The sequence below is a fragment of the Pinus tabuliformis genome, chromosome 8, assembly GCF_031772625.1.
Source record: "Pinus tabuliformis cultivar Carrire ecotype Pingquan chromosome 8, CPIR1, whole genome shotgun sequence".
NCBI lineage: Eukaryota > Viridiplantae > Streptophyta > Pinopsida > Pinales > Pinaceae > Pinus > Pinus tabuliformis.
This window is the reverse complement of record NC_142294.1, coordinates 1,375,197,387-1,375,218,993: the sequence shown is the minus strand read 5'-3', so window position 1 is coordinate 1,375,218,993 and position 21,607 is coordinate 1,375,197,387. Positions and strand designations below refer to the sequence as shown.

The 21,607-nt window shown below is 33.4% G+C and overlaps 1 pseudogene; it reads right to left on the bottom strand.

The window, feature by feature from the left end:
• Nucleotides 1-5,510: 5,510 nt before the first annotated feature.
• Nucleotides 5,511-6,083, bottom strand: LOC149240624 (pathogenesis-related protein PR-1 pseudogene; annotated as a pseudogene).
• Between the last annotated feature and the right edge of the window lie 15,524 nt (nucleotides 6,084-21,607).

Genomic DNA, 21,607 nt, shown 5'->3' with positions numbered 1-21,607 from the left:
GCTAATTTTTGCAATGTTTCTTTTTCAAACATGATCCATTCAGATAGGACACATAGTCCATTTGACAGAGTTGTGTCACTTTTTTGGTTATCACAATTTTCATCAATCAGTTATTTGACACATAGTTCTGTACTTAGCAACACATTTCTATTAATTCTACATAGCATCATTTGGTATTGATAACATGGTTATAGTGCTTCTAAATTCTGGTTTATTGAGTGATTCAGTTGTCAATATCTGTTTCAAATAATTGTTTTATGTATCTTACATTTGGAGAGCAAACTATTGCATATTGAACATGATTTTTCCTATAACTTTGCTTTTAATTACAAATTTACATGAGATTTTATTTGTTCGGTTGTTTAGGAGGGTTGCATCTACTAGTTTCACAATGCACATTTGTGACTCAATTATTACCTTTCTAATGATCATTTTATTTGTTTAGTTAATGTTGATTTTCATTTTTCACATGATTACAATGACAAATCTCAGAAGGTACAAACTCCAACGTATACATACAATGTTGAAAATAACTACAATGGTTCTGATAAACAATTACTTACAATTTTTTGCAAATTATATTGTTAAGAAATTTCTACTTGCAATAACAAAATGTGCATATCTCAATTGGAATAAGTCCATTATTCGAACCGTAGGAAGAATATCTAACTTTGTCTTCTTAGATTGTTAAATGTGAAGGACATAACTCATGTTGATAAGTTGAGACTTGCTACAAATACTTAAAAATATCAAGGCAAATTAATGGCTATAGAGATAAGATCCATGTTCTCTATCTTTTCACATCCAGTAATAAATTGATCTCTTATATTTTTGACACTAGTTAGATGCTTATGTGGATCTGCTAAAATGGAAACCTGTAGAAAAATAGCCATTAAGGAGAGAGGCTAGAAATTGACACCCATTTTGTATGCATGTTTCCATGAAAGTAGTGCCACATCAACATCTCAAACATTCTCTATGTTGAATGATCTCTACACTTTCAACTACATGACATGGGTTAGATATTCTTGAGCAGAATCTGTTGGATTAAAACGAGAACATGGAAGACATCAAGGATATTAGTGTCCAATTATAACTAGTGGCAGTCTCATACTTTGGGAACTAAAAAGGGACAAAACAGTAAAATATTTACAGGGGAGTACTCTTTTGTAGTCCTGCATACATTGTCTTCTGTACAAGATCTACAAAATGTACAACAACTCAAAGTCATCTAACACCACGAGAAGGCATACTAAAATATCTTTAGGAAAATATTTGTTTAGTGGTTCTATTGATGATCACTGCCTGCTTGATGGGATCCATACGTCAACTTTTCCAATAGTACCTCCTGGCCATACCTCTGCTGATAAATACAATTTCAAGCCTATTAAAGAGAAGATATTTGAAGCCAAGATGACTAATGTTTTCCACTATGGATACATTATTGAATCAAATATTGAAGGGAAGAATTTACTTGAGTTTTTATTCTCTTATAAGCGTAGACTTTCTCTTGATATTCATGCTTACTGCAATAGGAAAAGTATGGTCTCTAAATCAAATGCCAAAAAAATTGAAGAACCCCAAAAGACTAAAGTGGAGATTTCATGTGCAACAAAACATTCTGTCAAAAAGGAAGGGGATCACCAGCCCCGGGTAGCTAGAAATGAAAAAGTTAATGACCAAGGTGTTACTGTCAAGACACTTGCATTAAAAAAAAAATTAATCTTTGGGGAGCAGAATATCTTACTACAACAGGAAAAATCTGACCTCTAAATAAATGCAAAAAAAATGGAAGAAGCCCAAAAGACTAAACTATATATTTCATGTGCAACAAAACATTCTATCAAAAAGGAAGGGGATCACGAGCCCTAGGTAGCTAGAAACGTGAAAGCTAATGACCAAGGTGTTATTGACAAGCCACTTGCATTAAACCAAATTTTAATCTTTGGGGAACAATACCAACACCATATGTGAGCAGCACCATCACAATCAATAAAGTCAGAGATTGGGTTGGGGTTTGAATGTGCTTCACATTCCACAAAAAATAATGCCCCCACATTGACATAACAAGTTGGCTATGTATTTATACTATTATGTTATTTTCCAAAACTTCTTACCAGTGGATATGGAATGAGGGAAATAGTAGAGAGATATTTTAAAGATATCTGGATCTTTCCAGTCTTCATGGCATTCACTATGGATCTATTTTTTTATGGAAAATTCACAAGGCTGCAAAGGCCACATTTCCCACTACTCTTGCACTAGCTACAATTCATGATCTCTCTAACAAACACTACTCCAAGTTGAAGGCTCTACTAATGGTTTTGAGGAGTCTTCTGTCAAACAATGGTTCATATGCCAATATAAATCATGGGAAGGCAATGCAATATTATATCAACCATAGAAACTTTTTACCACTACCGTTTTTGGTACACAGAGGCGACCTCCACCATTACTGCTCTCATTTGCTAGGAAAAATTGAAGAAGACTTTGCAAAAGAGTTAGTAGATAACTTGTATAAGCCCATATTGAAAGAAGGCTTATAAATGATTCCTACATTCATTATAGAACCTGTCAAGGGTGTTGGAGTCATTCCTGAATGAAAATGTTAGAGACACACTAGCACTCGTGTATACCAATACTAGAAAACCTTATGATCACAAAGAAGGGCTAAAAAAATAGATATACATTGTTTCTAAGGGCTTCAACAAGTTTTCTTAGTAGCATGAGCTCTCATTCTAGTTGTGTTTCAGTTGTAAATACACTTCCTGATCTTCTACAATAGGCATGGATTTCTCATGTATCAGAAGGGAATGATTGTGAGGTGTCACCTCATCCCTCACATTTAATTGAAGCATTTGTACTAATGTCCTCAATTTTGAGTGTTGAGCCTGTATAGAAAGTTGGAGCATTTGATCACATGATCAATGTTGATTCTTTGAAGTGCCAATTAAAAGCACCTATGCTATCGGATCTAAAGGAGTAATCACATTGGGATCATGCTTTTCCTCCTATGCTTGGTCAAATTCTGAACTAGCTAGAAGGGACCTGAGTAATGATTTTCCTTGTTTTGTGTTAAGAAGTGGAAAAATGGAAGCTTGGATAAAGAAAATGGCAGCCTAGCTTGCTTCTATCATGTCTCTTTATGGTAGCACTCATCATGCTCCTGTAGAAGTCTCTTGTCGAGTGATAGATATATTGGTATAGAAGTCAGTTGTCGAGTTATAAATATATTGGTAAATAATTATGTAGCCTATTTTGGTGATACAACTTTCCACTATAATTAATCTTGGAATGATGCTTTAATATTTGTTGGATATGGTTTATTCTTTAGGCCCACTACGTATATACTCCATATCTTTAACACCTCCATTATGCACTTTCATTGGATTTGTTCCTTTGCCTTTCACCATGTCTTCTTATCTCTTGAAGTAATACTTTATTGATGAATTTTATTTTCATTCAATTAGGCAAACCACTCATTTTTTTAGTGTCATGTGGTCTATTTAATATCTCCTTGAGCATATGTTTGGTCAATAGTGAAGTAATAAAGAGTTTAAGATCTCTCTTCTCTTCACATTTTGCATTAGAAAATCCATACTTCATTTCTACAATCCTTCTCATAATGACCGGGTTTTCCACAATAATAGCACTTGTGTTTGATACCTGGGTGGAAGTTTCCTCTTCTTCGTGCTTTGAAGTTGTGATCTCTTTGGCTTCATGTCTTGTCTCTTTCTTGATATTTCTTTGTCTTTCAACAGTTATGAAAGAATCATAAATTAATGTTATATGCTATGGCCTTACGACATTTCCTTTGCAACATTTAGTGCAATTGCTAGTTTATTTTATCCAAAATGTTCATATACTAACCAAATATAAAAAAGATTTATTGACCAAGACTAAATTACACAATACATTATGCGTAAATAGTGGTGAATTCCAAGTAAAGTAGAAAAACCATAAGTTAACTAAAACCATCAACCCGAATTAGAAATATCAATAAAACCATAAGTTAATTAAAACCATCAACATGACCTAAAAAGATCAATAATGCCTTGAATTGTTGGATTGAATGGAATTGCATGATTTGGCTTGTTACATAGTTGGCACTCAATGCTAGCTAGTTCTTCATGTTCTTTCATCCCCAATAAGGTTAGGGTCAAGCTAGAATCTAAATTGGTGTTTGAGACCATTTGTTTATGGGATAAAGTATCTACCTTCATGCAAGGATTTGATTGCTAAAATCAACAAAGACTTACATTCTGTACCATTTTTGGCTTTAGACCTATTACCTCTCAGAGAAAACACATGCTCTTATACATTAAACCTATTAATTAAATATCTTAAAGTTACAAATATAAACCTAAAGATAATTTCATTTTATATTCTAAAAAAATTATAAAAAAAAGTATAAATTATTTTAAAAATAACAACCTGTAAACTAAACAAATTTCAAAAGTAACTTGAAGTAATTTCAAGTAACTTGGCTCTAGGGTAGAGTAGAGTTGCTTTTTCTTTGGGGTGCCCTGAAATGTGCTTTCTGACTAGTTATTGAGAAGTTGGAGGTGTTTGGGAACTAAAAAACTGTTATAGAATGAGCCTGGAGGGATTTTCCAACTTGGGACGTCCTTCGCTATTCCACTAGATGCAACAAATCTACTCTCTGATGGCCACCTTCAAACATATTTCATTGCCCCACATATACAGAGAATAGAATTTAGCGACTGATCATTTTTTATCCAAAGCAGATGCTCTGCCTCCCCGAGTGTTATCTGTTACAAAGCCTTTGCGACGGTTCCCTCCTTAGCAATTGACGTTTTTGTGTCTAAGAGCTGGCACGTTGTTCTGTTCCATTGGATATTATTGTGACACTACATTTGGCTAATGAGATGGACTCATGACAAACACCGCGGCAGAATGGTCTTTTTGGTGATACAGGTCTCCCTTTTCTGGTATCTCTTTTATGATAATTGTGTATTTGCAGCTCACCCCTATTTGGGGTTTTCGATAATGTAACTCAACAAACTTGTTATATAGCATTGAGGAGTGTGGCTGTGCTGCTCACTCCTGGAATGCATGCAATATGATTCTGCCTTCGATGCTAATTGTAGTTTTCAAAAGTTTCCTAGATTTATAATCCAGCCAGTCCATGATATTCCTATTACAATTCCAAAAGGAGATTATTGTATCTACTTTTATTTATAAAAGATGGATGGTTTTTTTTTCTGGCTGAAAAAAAATAAACGCCCTAGAATGCATGCAATATGATTCTGCCTTCGATGCTAATTGTAGTTTTCAGAAGTTTCCTAGATTTATAATCCAGCCAGTCCATGATATTCCTATTCCAATTCCGAAAGGATAATAGAGTTAAACGATAGTCGCTAATGATCCCAACAGTAAATATAAATAACTCACACAAAAATTTAACGCAAAACACAGTCCATTGAAAACAGCAATGGGTAACAAAATCGATTACATTTTTAAGCAGTAATGCATTACAATGAGTTTATTTAATATGGCTTTTCGCCGACATAATTGCCAGGTGGATCGTAGTTGCAGGTCATGAAAGTATCGCCATTGTTGCAAAGCACCCTGGCGCAGCCCACCTTCTTAGTGTTTTTCCACACAACTTGAGTGTAGTGTCCACATTTCTCGAACTGATCGCAAGTGTGGGTGCTGAAATTGAAGAATCGAGACTCCTCGTCAACCCAGGAGGTGACTGCATCCTTGGGCTGCCACTCACTTCCACCTCCCCAGAAGATATTTGCACCGTACGGCCCTTTCGAGTGCTGCAGAGCGCAGTCACCCCGTCTCTGATTTGCGTAATCGCGGGCGTAGCTCGCAACTTTTTCATCCCACACAAGCGGAGGGACCCCAACATTGGCTCTTGCCTTGTTTTGGGGCACCAGAAATTCTGATGTTAATGCCCCTTCTCCTCCTGTTGCAGCAGTAATTACATCAGTTGCATGATGAGGATCAGGCTCACCTCGTGAAACTAGACATGACACTGATAGAGTAACCAACAGAATGATCACAGCCCTCTTCTGCATATGATATACTTGCGCATGCATCTTCATCACCATACTAATTCTTCCTTCAACTCTTTGAAAACCCGATCACACTTGTTGGAGAATCTTGATGCAGGTGAGTATTAGAGGCCATGAATTTATAGGATGCGATCTGGAGAAAATTTCCCCTTCGGGATGTTATTACAAGTGTGAACGGTAAGTTGATGCAGTAGTGGAATTATAGCTAATTTTAATGGACCGTTGTTAATTGAATTTCTTACTCATATATTTAAATAATAATAAATAATAATTGGTATAATTGTATTAATAATAAATAATAATTGGTATAATTGTATTAATAATAAATAATAATTGGTATAATTATATTAATAATAGGTTTAAATTATTTTAAAAAATAATTGGTAATAATTATATTAATAATAAATAATAATTGGTATAATTATAATAATAATAAATAATAATGGGTATAATTATATTAATAATATGTTTAAAGTTTTTTTTTTTTTTTTGGTTTGGGTGGTGGTTTCTTGATTGAGTCAACTTATAGAGGTTACAATAAAATAAAAATATATTAATCAAAATTTATAAACCAATAAAAATATATTAATAATAAAATGGTTATTAGGAAGATATCAAATTTGGTATATGAAAAGTAATATATATTTGGACTCAGACAAATATGTTAATCACTATTCAATATTTTAAATAATTTTATAAATTATAATTAAAAAATAATTATTTTTTTATTGAATTTAAATGATAGATATATTTTAGTGTTGTAAATATGGTTAATTGTTTTTTTATAATTATTAATTAACTCGATATGGTAGAGATGTTGTAATGTTTTGAATTAGTCAAATTCATAAAAATTAAAATAAAATAAAATAAAATAACTAATTATAATTATTAATTAAAATAGTTTGACTCCATCAAATAACATAAGAATAAAAGGCCTAGTAAATTATAGATGAAATGGTCTTTTTCACAAGATTTTTTCTAGTTAATTTTAACCAAAATTCTGTGGATAGTTTTTAAGACTTAAGTTGTTTAATCTATAGATAAACAACAAAAAATCACATTCTTGCTTGAAATTACCTTTTGTTCATCAAAATAAAAACAAAACAAAACAAAACAAAATAAAAATTAATAATTATAATTATACATAATGTAAAGTAAACATTTTAACTAGGTAAAAATAGAATGAAAATAACCCTATAAAAGTAAAACAATAATAAAAATAAAAATGACCCATGGTATTGGGAACCTATAGTATTCATGTAAAATATAAGTTATTTAAAGGGGGGAATTAAACCATCCTGGAACATCTTAACTCTGGATCAAATTTCTTTAAATGCATATGGAGTGAACAAGAGATTTAATCCTTCTAGAGCCCTTGTTAGATTTAAGATGAATCTAGGCTAGTTATTTTATGTTCTTTAAAATAAGTAATTATTATAATAATAAAATATTAGGAATCAAATAAAATTAATATAATAATAATATTTGGAATAAGTAATTATGATAATGTTTGGATTTTAAGAAAAAAGAATAAAACATAAATTAGATTTGGTATTCCTAGTTGTTAAAAGAAGTTCAGATTCATCATTAGAAGGTTTTGAATGAGTTTATTTTTTGCATGTTAGGAAAAACAAAACTCAAGATTGCAAGGAAAAATTTTGGGAAGTTTCAATCTCAAAGAGGCATATTGCCTAGCAAGAGGGAAATCAAAACTCCCTACATTGGAAATATGGGAAAAAAATTGGTAGCAAAACCTATGGCTAAAAGTATTTATTTTTCTTTGGCTTCTAGCCCATGGAAAAACCCCCACTTGGTATAAATTGATTCCACAAGGATTCGAGGGCCCCTCCTTTTGTCATATTTACCACTAGAATGAGGAGACCCTAAAACATATCCTTAACTCTTATTCCTTTGTAGCAACTTTATAGGACAATGCAGTTATTTCTTTTAGGAAGATGAATCAAAACAAGATCAACCTCATAACGACCATAGAAAGCTAACCTTCACCCATCCAATCCTTAATCAAGTATGGTATCTCTTCCTTGAGTTCATTTGATGGGGAGTCTAGAAAGAAAGGAATTGATTAATCTTTAAAACTCTCTCTAGACATGGAACAAATTTGGTGTAAGATAATGAAGAACATATAGGAAACAATTTTGATTGTTCCTTGGCCTAAGAAAAAACAAAAAATAATGATTAATAAGTCATCCGACCTCAACCCCACTAGCACTCTCTAGCCTCCAATCTTAGTGATTCCCATAAGAAATAATATATACAAGTGGGAGTTTCCACTCCAAAATTCATAAAACAAAACTTTGATGGTTCCTATAAAGGCCACCCGAGAACAACAAGCTTTGGATGTGTATTTAGAAATGATCATGAAGAAATAATTTTGATTTATGATGGACATTTTGTCATCAATAATAACAATGCAACAAAGTTGTATACTCTAGAATTTGGTCTTCATGTAGCAACTTGAGAAGGATTCATTGATTTAATGCCAAAATGATACTCTTGATTATTTATTCAAATGCTAAAGAAGATGCAACAAGAATATAACATTAATGAAATCGTTGGGAATTGGTTCCTTGAAAGGGGCTTAGATCACATAAACAAACTCCTTCCTTAGATTCAAAAAATGATTCCATCTCATGTCAGAAGATATAGCAATAAAATTGTTGACTAACTCATTAATGAAGGTCTCAAGTATGAGCCACCAGTCAATGATACACCTTAGAACTCATCTACCCCAAACTCTTTAACTGTGCACTATTTGAATTTAGCTCAAGCAAGTGTCTCTCCCTCAAATGGGGTGATAGGACTTTGCTTGCCATGTGTTTTAGTTAATGCCCTATTGCCACTACCCAACCATGTTTGAGGTGTAAAGACAGATGGAAACGTAGGAGGCTATCCATAATATGTAATGGTTATAATAAGGGTGGTTAGGGTTTGGATGTTTCTTGCCATAATTATACCCCATAAGATGTTTCTTTCAAACTCATAAAGTGATTTTGAGAAGCCTCTTTGGGACCTCCTACCATTATCATCCAAAAATTGATAGCATAAGGCTTAGATTTGTTTGGAATTGCTCTCTGGATTGAGGCTACTTTAATCCAGTTCACTATGTAAGTCCTCTCCACTTGTTTGTCCTCTTGTTATTCCATGTGCATGGTTTGATTTTATAGGTCTTTCTATCATTTTGGTGTTGTGGGACCCCTCTTAATAGTGCATCAATCCACTTTTCTATTTTTTCACGACCTTCTCATGCCCACTACCTTTTCCTACCTTAAATTGAGTTCTCTAGTGTGTTCCCTCTACATTTTTGGGAGCAAAACACTCCTCTATTAATCCCTTGCCTTTTTTCTCTCTCCCCTCATGCATACACAAGTATGGTTCATCTCAGTTCTAGTTGTATAGATTGTAGGGGAATAAAAATCCATATGGATACTCATGCCTATTAGGGTGTTGAAGCATTTACCACAATGTATTAGAAACAAACACTCGCAAGGGCTCTACTATAAATATAAATATTAGAGGTAGAAACTAGGGTGGAAAGAATTTGTATTCATGATAATGACATTGAGGAACATGTGACACATTGGTTCAAAGCTATTGGACACACAGGAATAAAGAAAAACAAGTACCTAAAAATATTGGACTTGTACTAGAAGATCAAGAAAATCATAGGGAAAGTCTTAGTTGAAATAAGTGAGGCACACTAGGAAATCTTACTTCTCCTAGATGCCCTAAAATTGTAGGCTCCATAACTTGATCATTTAGTCTCCATACTAGCTAGGAAATAAAAAAGCTTGGAGTTTATATCCCGTGAGGAGAACGGTAGAATCCCTCAAACAAAAATTGATGACTATCCATCCATTTAATATGCATAGGTTTCTAGTTTTCTTGTCTATATATCTAAGTAGCAATATTACTACCAAGCATCAATATAATACTATACTATCTAGAAATTATGTTGATAAGATTAATTTCATTTTGGAAAAAAATTGGTCTTGTGATAATTTGATTTATAAACTATTGTGGATATTCCATTAAACAATTCATCACAATAGATCTAATGAAATTATACTTAAAATATTAAATCTACACTATGAGGGTTAATTATGAGATTTATGGATTCATTAATATTGTGTTATGCTTATGCAAAAAATAGATAAAATATGAAGAAAATAGATAATAATGAAATAAAACTTATGAACCATAGATCACCACAAGATATCATTTGGGAAACCCTTTTGAGAGGAAACCCAGTTGAAAGTTGAGGCTACTCTACTCTCTTTTTTTGAATGGAAATGGATGAATGTACAAAGAAGTAAGGCCTATGGTCGGTGGTCTACTAAAATGCACAAACCCTCTCTATTTTCTCTCTCCCTAATCACTCTTGGCTACTCTACTCATCTATGGAACAAAATTCACTTGAATAGAATGGAACCCCCTTTCCTCCTAATGGCCCAGTTATAACACAACTTGATAGCGCACTAATAGTTAAGTTTAACTTTTTCAACACTTAATTAGAGTTACAATATTGAATATTCTAGAGTATTCTTCATCATGATCATGTGGTTGACCCCTTTTCCATGAATAACGAAGGTTGACATGGCATCCTCTCCAATCATGTTAGCTAAAACGGGAAGGTTAACTTCCAAGTGGCATAAATTTTACATACATACTCTAATTGAGGTGATTCTTACAGCATTGGAAAGGTATCCATGTGTGGAATAGTTCTAATGGGTGGTTCTTAGGTGGTAAATTTTTACTCCCCCAAACAAATCCCTTTGATGCCTCAAACTTCTTCTAGAAGGTTTCAAATCCAAAATTGCCAAAATGCATCCCACTAGTAAAAATTTCCCTATTAGTTGACTTCTATACTTTTTCCATTTTTGAAAGCATCAAGATGGATGATAAATAATATAGTGATCTAATCCAATTCACACCTCCCAATTTTGGGATAATTTCAGTCCCTAAAATCTTCTACTTAATGAGGTGGGGAAATTTTGCCTCCACCTTCTCTTAGGTGTACCATTTAGTTTTTCCAATAAGTTGTCCTTTCAACCCAATCTATCAAATTTTATGTTGACCATGTCTTATAGTTCTAGACCTCTTCTTCAAAAGTGTATCCTTTGTCAACTCTACTTCAACATCTCATGTCAAATACACTGCATAATGTTGGACTTGTTCTTCTTCCTAATCTAGCATGGAAGGCTCATAGAGTTTCAAATTCTTTATATTCACCACTGATTAAATGCACATATATGGGGGTAGACTGAGTCCTTAGATGTTATCTCCAGGTAGGCTTCACTTAACGAACCTATGGCATATCACGTGCATTTGTGGCATAATAAAAAATACCCTTAATTTAACTACATACTGGAAAATACCTCTAAAAATCACATTATTTAATCCTCTACCAATACAAACCCAATACACATTCCCAATTTAAAAAAATCCTACTTTCACTAAATATTGTAGGTCGTATGCATTTTTTAATTAATATATTTTATACCCTTTTATATTTTTTCATTAGATTTGAGCTCCATTTTTAATACCTATCAATATAAAAACCATTTACCCCCTATCATATGCTCAATATATTATGTCATTTTTTCCTCAATACATATTCTCAATATGAATGCACATGGTATGGTATTTCTCCCCTAGTGAAGTCCCCATGGTTATCTCCCACATTTTGCAGTATCTCAAAAGGGCCATATTGCAGAGCCTTGAATTTTTTACTAGGATCCGATAACCTATTCTTCTCCACTGTAACCATACTCTATCTCCCACCTTGAATGACTTATTTGTTCTGTTTTGATCATGCTATCGGTCAATTCAATTGTACTAGAATTCCATAACATTTTATATTGTCAATTAGAGTTTCTAAACTTAGGAATTGTAAAGAAAAATATATGCAAGGATTTAGCTTCTAATTCTATCTAATGTAAATTGAAAATTAAAGGAAATTATATTCTATGAAAGCGATTAAATATAATCTAACTCACTATGATCATGATTGTGCAACCTTTATAGACCTTGTTTTCCAAGTAGAAATTTAATTTATTTTTAGCAACATACTTTCTAAAAAATATTTGAATATAATTGTTTGAAGTTTTTAAATATTTAACTCATGTTAAATCAAAAGTTTTGTATGGTCATCCTACATCGCATTGACACATGAAAAGGAATTAGAATCCACATTGTTGAAATTTAAATTCATTCAAAGCATGTTGGATATAAAACTAAGTGATCACTGTATTCTAACTAAAAGAAATAAAACACATCAAATGAGAAGCATTGTGCATCCCATCATAGGGGGGGATCTTGTTGAGTTGCATGTGCTAAGGAAACTTTAGAACCTTGGTTGTTAGCTTAATTCATACATAGACAACTCTTACATATTGACGAGAATCAAAGAAAAACTATATTAATGATATGAAGTACTTATACATGAGAAAACCTTGTATATCTGAGAAGGAAATCATAGGTATTTATAGAGTTTATAGACAAAAAATGTTGAGGATTTTGTTGCTCCAATTTGAGATAGAGTAACAAGATGTTGTTGATCTTGATGAAATCAAATACATTTTAGTAGATCTTGGATCAAAAAGATATGATTACATCTTATCTCCTTGCTATGATTTTAGTAAAATAGACCTTGTTCCAATCTCTTTGCTAATTGGGTGTTGGATGACATGTTCAAAAACCATTCATTCATGAAATATGGGAAAAAAGTGTTCAAAGAATCAAGAAATATCTCAAATCCTTCACATTTTAAGCAAACCGTTCAACAAGAGCCTAAATGGGCATGTTCTCCAAAAAAAAACCCATATTTCATTTTTCAAAATCCATCTTCCTTTTCTTAGAAATTGCATCATAAGTTAACTACCAAAAACCACTGCTCATAGCCTTTGATGAAATTCTAGAGATTCACACTTGCAAGTTGGGTGATATTTGAACAACACAAATACATATTGGGGATATTATAAACAAAACCAATGTCCTTGATTTTCTTCTAGAATTGTGTTGATACCTTGATCATAGAGATGCCTACTAAAACTTGCTTCAGGAACAAAGTTGGTAAACTATCATTACTAAAACCAAGAATAATCCTAATTAATTCATTAAAGATAAAGGAAACGTATAATAATTAACCACTTTGAGCACTAGAAATGATTGCAATGCTTTTAAGGGAAATTGTGGAAAATGGGGTAATCAATGGGTGAAGGAATGACATAAATGGACAAATGGATGACTGTAAATGTGACAAATCAACAACCCAACATCTTCCCCACACTGAGATGTTTGCATGTCCTCATGCAAACTAAGTAAAGAAACTAACAAAACTAATCCATTTGTATCATATTCAGCCTAGAATATATCCTCCTTTGTTTGGAAATCGGTTATTTTTCTTTAAAGAGTTGTATGTTATGAGAGGAATAAAGTCTTGAATTTTGGTTCATTTAAAGAAATGAGATTAGTGTTAATTTTTGAAGTAAACGTGCTTCAATCCTTACTTGAATAACCAACAAAATTTACTAAACAATGTCACAAAATGTTCGTTGGAAATTAAGAGATAGATTCATAGTGTGGATCCCACTATTTGAGAACAAGATAATGAGATTTGCCAAGAACCTCAAACCATTCCAATCCCTCAACCTCAAAGGTAAATGTAAAAGCCATCATTCCAACATGAAAACCTTTCATAACTTTAACAAATGATGTACTATGTTGTACAGCTGAATTATGATACCCATGAAATGATCCAATGATATCAAGCCAATTTAAATCATAATCTTCATTTGAAAATCACAAGATGTCTGAGAAATCAAGTGGAGCATAATATTCGGCCACCCATTTATCTTCCAACCATGTCGTAGATTCAAAATAATGAGTTTATAGAAATTTGTGATGTGAAGAGGAGAGAAATGATAGAAAAATTTATAATCTTGGGACCAATTTAACCCCCAACACATGTCTGTAAAAATTCTGAATAATATTGATAAAAAAACCTATCTCTATTTGTTGTCCCAATCTCCATTATATGTGTATAAATATGGTTGGAAAGAAAATTTGAATCGTGGCTTACCAAAAGTTGGTTCTCAAGAGTTATTGCTTGATGTTTTTCTTCTTCATGGGCTTCTTCATCCACATGATCTTCATGTTCAATTACCTCTCTACCTTTTTTTCAAAGCCCTGCAAATTTTACGCAAATGAAAACCATCTCATGTTCTAAATCTTTGCCTTCGTGCAAATGAAGTACGGGATTGTTGTACGATGGAAATTGCATGCTTATACTCTATTTTTATTATTCTTGCATAAGCATATGCAACAATAATGAATATGTCTTGAATACAAACTTACTCATTTCCACCTTGAAGATTCCTTAACAATTCCTTTGACAAAGCAGCTATGAATATTCCCTCATTAATGATAAGTAGTATGGCATAGTAACATAACCTATCTTCCTCGATCATCAAGTAGATATTTGGTTATGGAAATGACCATGGAAAACGATGTCATAACTAGTGTGATAAAAACCATTGAGGAGTTCCATTTAGAAAATATTGCAACTGGAAAAAAATTCAGCCCAAATATGGTGGCACAAAATAGATTGTTCTTAGAAAAATAACCAAGATAGAAAGAGTGTTGAAAGTACCACCCACAACTGCAAAAAATAATATTAGAAACCAAGCTTGACAAGTGGCATTTATTACATGTTAATCTCAATTATAACAGGCTTATATGTTTCAAGATAAAAAATCTTCTATCATGGGGTCTATTACTTGAGGATCAAGTTTATTCTTTGCTTCCAAAGCACCAATGTAATTTTTAAATGATTCATTAAATCCATAATTAATTTCTAGTGGAAAGAACCTACCAAACTACTTCTCATAATTGTCTTTGTCCTTCCATTCATTTCCTATATTTTTGAATTCATAAATTGCAACCACTATGTTTTCATGAATTTCTTGTAAGCTGAGTTTTTACTATTGTCATAGAGATTCTTTTTGAACAAAGTATAAGCAAATAAAAATGGGTAAAATGGAAAGGACAATTGATAGTATATGTCATGTTCCTTCCTAAATTAATTTGGAACAAGACTAATTATTGCATTTTAGGGGCCAATTTTGGAGATAGTGGGGCCCATTCAATTTTTATTAGGAGATTAGACTTAGGAGAAGTTATTTTGTTGTGGTTAAATTACACATGGGGACCACCCACACTAGGGAAATACGCACTCCCTAGTTTGGTTTGTATTGAGGTTGTTAAGTTTTGCATGGAAGTGGTTAAGTGAGGGCCCACGATGGAGGTAAAATTGGAGGGAAAAGTGCTCCGCAAAATCTATATAAGGAGGGAAATTCTCCTCATTTCATTCATCTTTTTGGTAATATCGATTTCTCTTTGGTCACTAGAGCTACTTAGTCGGGTCACTTGTTGTTCAACATGAGTTCTTCAAGCAAAGAGCTCACCCTTTCTTCGGGGGACTTCGAGCACCACCCTAGGAAGGTTTTCTTTCATTTGTTTAGGAGGATGATCTCACTGTTATTCCTAGCAATTGCATCCATCTCCAAGTGGTGCGTATTACTACAAGACGCAATGAAGAGGAGGTCGAGTTTGCTTGTGGCTTCTTGTAGAGGAGTTTGGGTGAAGGATTTCTCAGAGAGGAGGCATAATAGTATTGTTGACATTTGGGAGAAGTTCTGGAGCTGGAGGCGTGTGCTACTTTGCAAGGTGATTTTCGAACTTCCTGGACCAACGCAAAGGCAACACTGGGTGTTCACCTGGAGGGTAAAGTATTAGTATTTGAGGCTGAAATTTATCGTGGAGGTTAAAGGAAATATTTGGAGAAGTGATTTCTGTATTTTCATGATATTGGCAGAGGATTTCATTGGGGTTTATAGCAGGTTGTTTTTTGGAGCAGTTTGTAGGGCGTGGGGCATATTGGAGGTCGATTTTAAAAGTTTAAAATCTGGCCAAACCATTTCTAGGTTTTTCTGGCTTTTGAAATAGGATCCTCGATGTAAAGTTTCATAATTTTCTGAGCAACGAGGGTGGGTTTTTTAGCCGTATCTTTTTTTAGCAGGCAGTGTAGAATTACTCAAGATTGCGTAGGGTATATTGGAGGCCGAATTTGGGATGTTGGATTCCGCCCAAACCCATTCTGGGTTTTTCTGGGTTTTTGACAAGGATCTTAGATACAAAGTTTCTGAATTTTTTGAGCACCAGAAACAAATTTTCTTGTAGTTCCTTTCCAACCAGCAGTGTAGTTTCGAGGGACAATGCAAAGCATTAGAGGAGCAATCATTTCTAGCTTCAAGATTATTGTTTTGTCACCTAGGTCCTGTCAAGTTTGCTCTTGAGGCAAACCCATGTGAATTTCTCCATATTATTGTACTTTCTCCATTTCATTAATAAAATGGATCAGTTGGTTCTCACTTCTGGAGTTTTAATAAGCATTCGCTGATTGTTGTTATTTCCTATGTCACAAATTGATTTTGTTTTTCATATCACTGTTTATTTAATTTTGGAAAATTACATTATGAAGTATTAAAGTATGAAGAAGGGTGGTCTATGTATACAAATCACTTTAATGTAACACATAGCTACATAATTGAAGGTATAGTCTACATTGTATGTACTTTACTGCGTTTCCATAAAACCCTTCCCTGGATCAAGGTGAATATACACTGAAAGGAACAACCTATATCAATGGAGTATAATATTAGCAAAGATGAATGATAGTGACAAGAAGCTTGAGTAGTCATTTGTCATATTTTCTTATACTTTAAACAAATTAAAAACTTTTGTAGATGGTTTTACCTCAATTTACCTCTATATGGAGCTTAGAATGGAATTGTGTTGAAGTAGGAGTTGTAGAAACTTGTGTAGAACCATTTTACCTATGAACTTTTATTTTTGAATATTGAGCTATTGATGATTTTCAAAGCAACTTTCACATTATCCAATGTTGCACAAAAATATACAACATGAACTCATTTTAAAGCCAAATTGAGTGCTTCAAAAGAGAAAAAATGTATTTTTACCTATTTTACCATAGCATGACTTTATAATCTCATTTTGATGAAGAAAATGGGTTAATGTGCAAAAATATTGAATTCTAGCTTTATTTGTGCACAATGTTAAAAAGTAAAAATCTTCCTTCAAAACTTGCTTAAATATCTGTCAAATTTGCATTTTTTTTTTCGAATTTCACCCACATTATACTAAATTTATCATATTTTGGAAAAAGCCATGTCTTAGAATTTTTTTTATCTCAACCCCATTTGCTTGTAATCTCTATACAAAAAGTGCCCTGAAACAATCTACAACAACCATCAAACTATTGAAAAGTATAACTAGGTTCGGTCTTCACAATGACATGTAATTATGATTTTATGTAATAAGATGTAAATAAGAAAAATGAAATTATTATATTGACTTGCTTCACGGGTTTCATGAGAAAGGGATTTTGTTTTTGAGTCAAGATTCACATTGAGAGTCTTTAGGATTTATTTGTCATCCAGGGAAAATTTTAAGGATTGAACTTTATCTTAAAGTTTAGAGACCATGGTGAATCCCACTAGTCCATAATATGAAATCTATACAATGTTTGGAGATATTTTTGTAAAAATATTCAAATTTATAATATTTTTATATAGTCTATATATAATTTTTTTGCAATTTTTAGGGTAAAATAATTTCATTCTATAAAATTTGGGCGAATCGTTTTTACAAACAAATGGAAATTAGCGAATCTTTTTTTTGGAAAAAAGTATAGAAAATTAAATTGTGGGCGAATATTAGCCCCCAAAATTTTCCCTGCTAGTCATAAAAGGTAAGAGTCATTGTCATGTAATAAAGTCATGTTACACTTTGTAAAAGGTCATATTGTCTATGTAAAAGTATCCTCCAAGAACTTGTCACCTAACCTCTTCAATTTGACCTACAATGATGAAGGAATATGCTAGAAAAAGTCGGCCTAATATGCAGTTATCAAGTCTACCTAAAGACCCAATGAAGACATGTACAAATAGCCTAACTTGACCTCATTTGTAGACACACAATTCAGACAAGCAATTCGATCTAATTTCGGCTAGAGAAGTACAAAAACAAGGCAGAAGAAAGGTATGAAGAGGGGACTAGAAAGAAGTGTGAAGAAGAGGCAGAAGGAAGGTGCGAAGAAAGAGAAGTTTCTTATGGGCATATGAAGAGGATTCTTCTAGGTATGTGAAGTAGAATTATTCTGGGTATGTGAAATAGAGTTCTTCTGGGATCTACGAAGTAGGGTTTCTTCTGGGATAACAAAGGAAGGAATCTTCTAGGGCAGCAAAGGAAATACTCTTCTAGGTAATCAAGGTAGAGACCAAGTTTATCTATATAATACCTAAAGACTGATATTATCTAGGTAAGTTGTGAAGGGGTAGCAGAAAAGGATAGAGACCAAGTTTCTCTAGAAGGAGCCAAAAGGGCGCAGTTCTAAATCAAGAAGAAAGGCGAAGGAAGGAAGAGGCAGAGCATCAAGGTTGGTGACAAGGTTCTTGAGAGGATATTGGAGTTAAGGGTCTATGTCAAGGTCTTGGTACTTCTCAATTGAAGATCTAGAAGAATAATTTTGATCAGGTTTTACTCTCAAGAGGTGAGAGGTTTTGGCCCTAGCTGAAGAAGCCTACATATTGTGTCACTTGTCTTTTATGCATATTGGTAAATTTCTTGATGAAAGAACACATAAATAAGCTAACGAAGAAAATATTTGAGGATTAAGAACTAAAAGTGCATCACAAGCAATTATCAAGAAGAGAAATCATTAACTTTGAATGCCCTAGATTTCTCAACATGGTATCAGAACTTAGGCGCTGAAGACAAGAAGGGGTAGTCAAAACAAGTTGACACAAAAGAATCGATCTTCAAAGAAAGCATCAAAGTAAGTCAAAGTTTATCAACAGGATCAATATCTACATCAAAGAAACCCTAGATAGAAGAAGGCAAAAAGAAAGACCGAAACCCTTGAGGCACTTCTGATATCATCACATCATCAAAGGAGTGAAATATCTTCAATTCAAGAAGGACCGTGATCAATCTCTCTCTCATCAATCACTCAAGAATAAGGCCCTCTATCAACATTGAGATTAAGGAGGAAGCAAGAAACAATCTTACAAGTAAGTCTATGACTATATCTAATAATATCAAAATGTCTTTTTGCAAGGAAAGCAATAAATTGGTTGGGGTTGTAAATTTCCTTGCATGGAAGAAAAGAAATGACCTAAATCTCATTGAGAATGAGGTCATGAGTCACATTAAGGGATCAATAACCCAGCCCCCAAAAGAAGATACTCAAGCTCATTCTAGATACATTAAGGGGGAAGTGAGAGCCCAAAGGATTCTTATAAAATCTATAAAAGACTGTCTAATCCCATATGTATCAAAATTGGAGAATGAAAAAGCTATATATGACAAACTAGTAGACTTGTTTCCGTAAGCACCGTAGGAGAGGTAATATCCTCAAGACAATAACTCTACAAACTAAAGATATCCAAGGAAGATGGAATATCCTCATACTTCATGAGGATATCAGAAATTTGAGAACAACTACAAGAACTAGGAGAATTTATGTCTGATCGAGAGATGACCACAGTGGTACTAAATGCACTACCAGAAGAATGGGATAACTTCACTTCAAGTCTTTATGGGAAGAAAGAGACTACTCCATTTCAATATCTATGGTCACTCTGTAAGATTGAAGAAACTATACTGAAGGCAAATATTGATGTCAGACCAAGTGAGCAGAATCAAGCATATGCTACAATGACAAGAAGAAAAGGAAAATTTGGAAAGTTTGGTCCCCCAAAGAAAACAAATAACATGGATAAGATAATATTCTATTGATGTCATGAACTTGGGCATGATAAAAGAGATTTTCCTAATCATAGTAAGGACAAGAGGAATAGGGAAGAAGAACAAATTACTGAAGAAGTGAAAGAACCTAAGTCAAAGAAGCCTAAGAATGAAGAAGTAAAAGATCTATACTATGATTGAGATGATCTTCCTCTCTAGAAGGTACTTTCCACTTGTAAATAATAGATAGGGTGTAGTTTAAATAAGATAGGATGCATCAGATTATAAAAAAACACGATAGAAGCATTAGTAGTAAGAGCTTGTGATATGAGAAGTAGGAAGCTCTTAGGAAACCTCATTGATACTTATAGAAAGAAGCAGAGATCATCATCAAATCGGATCATCATAGTCAATAAAGGAAACATTTTCCAAGTAAGGGTATGGTAGATCCTCAAGTTTCTCTAATGGAATCCTTTTCAAAGGATTCACCAATCTAGAAAGGAAGAAAAATGTTTTCTTTAGGAATTCCAACTCATGGGACTCAAGGGATAATGGTATAATGACATAACAAGAAATCAGGATAAAGTCCTTTCGAATGAAGGTTCTACAGGAAGTCTGGATGATCGAAAGAAGGATAAGGTATGTATGCTTGCATATATTATTATGAAAGCCATGTCATATGGTTGCAGATAATATGGATCATTATTTCCATCCTAGGAAATATGATCAAGAAAAGAAAGGATCTCCTCCTCCGAAAGATTGCATCAAAAGCATAAGTCACACTAGATGAAATCAACATAATATATATTCTCATATGAATCATGAGGAAGCTTACTACAATCAAGGAACTATGATTGGAAGCTCCTGGGAATAATATGTGTGACAAAAGAAAGGAAGAGATTGGAATAATATGCAACAAAGGAAGAAGGCATTCAACATCCGAAGTCCAAGAAGATTTTACTAGAAGATCTTCGGGAAAGATGTGAAGACTCTAATTGAAGTCATAAAAAGATAGAGACCCTTGACAATGGATATATGTGGGATATGTGTCAATCTGCATGCAATATGTTGATACTTATAAGAAGATGCCATGGTGAAAGATCATCGCAAAGGTAATTTTGAGTTGAAGTGTTCATTGATTATTTTTAAACTAATAGCTAGTTCAGCTTATGTAGGACCATCAAAGGTAATATATGTAAATGACTTCCAAGAAGATCATATAGAAGTAATGTCCTTCCGAAATATGGCATGAAAGCAGAATGACATGAAGCAAAGCCATATGGAAAATATGATGGATCACTTTCTGATGAGTTGACGACATGACTGACTCATGGATAAAAAGTGATGGATGATATGTGCCCTACATAGAAGTTCCCAAAATATGAAGACTCCTTGACGAAAAATAAATTCATGACATCGAAGGAATGAGCTCTTCAAGAAACTAGTTGTTTCAGGATCTCCACATGAGGAGTTGCAGTAGGTCCCTAGTTGAGAGGGAACCTGGAAAGAAGTTTCTTACTTAGAAGAAACTTGGAAATTCCTAAGCAAGGAGCTTAGGTACATTCCTTTGTGATAAGGAATGAGTACATTCCTTTATTTGAACTGTCCTCCTGGTTTGAAAAGGAGAGATAGACATCTTGTTCTAGTCTTCACCTAGGAAGACAAAATAGAGGATTGTGTAATAATTTGGCATCTAATACTCATTAGGGATG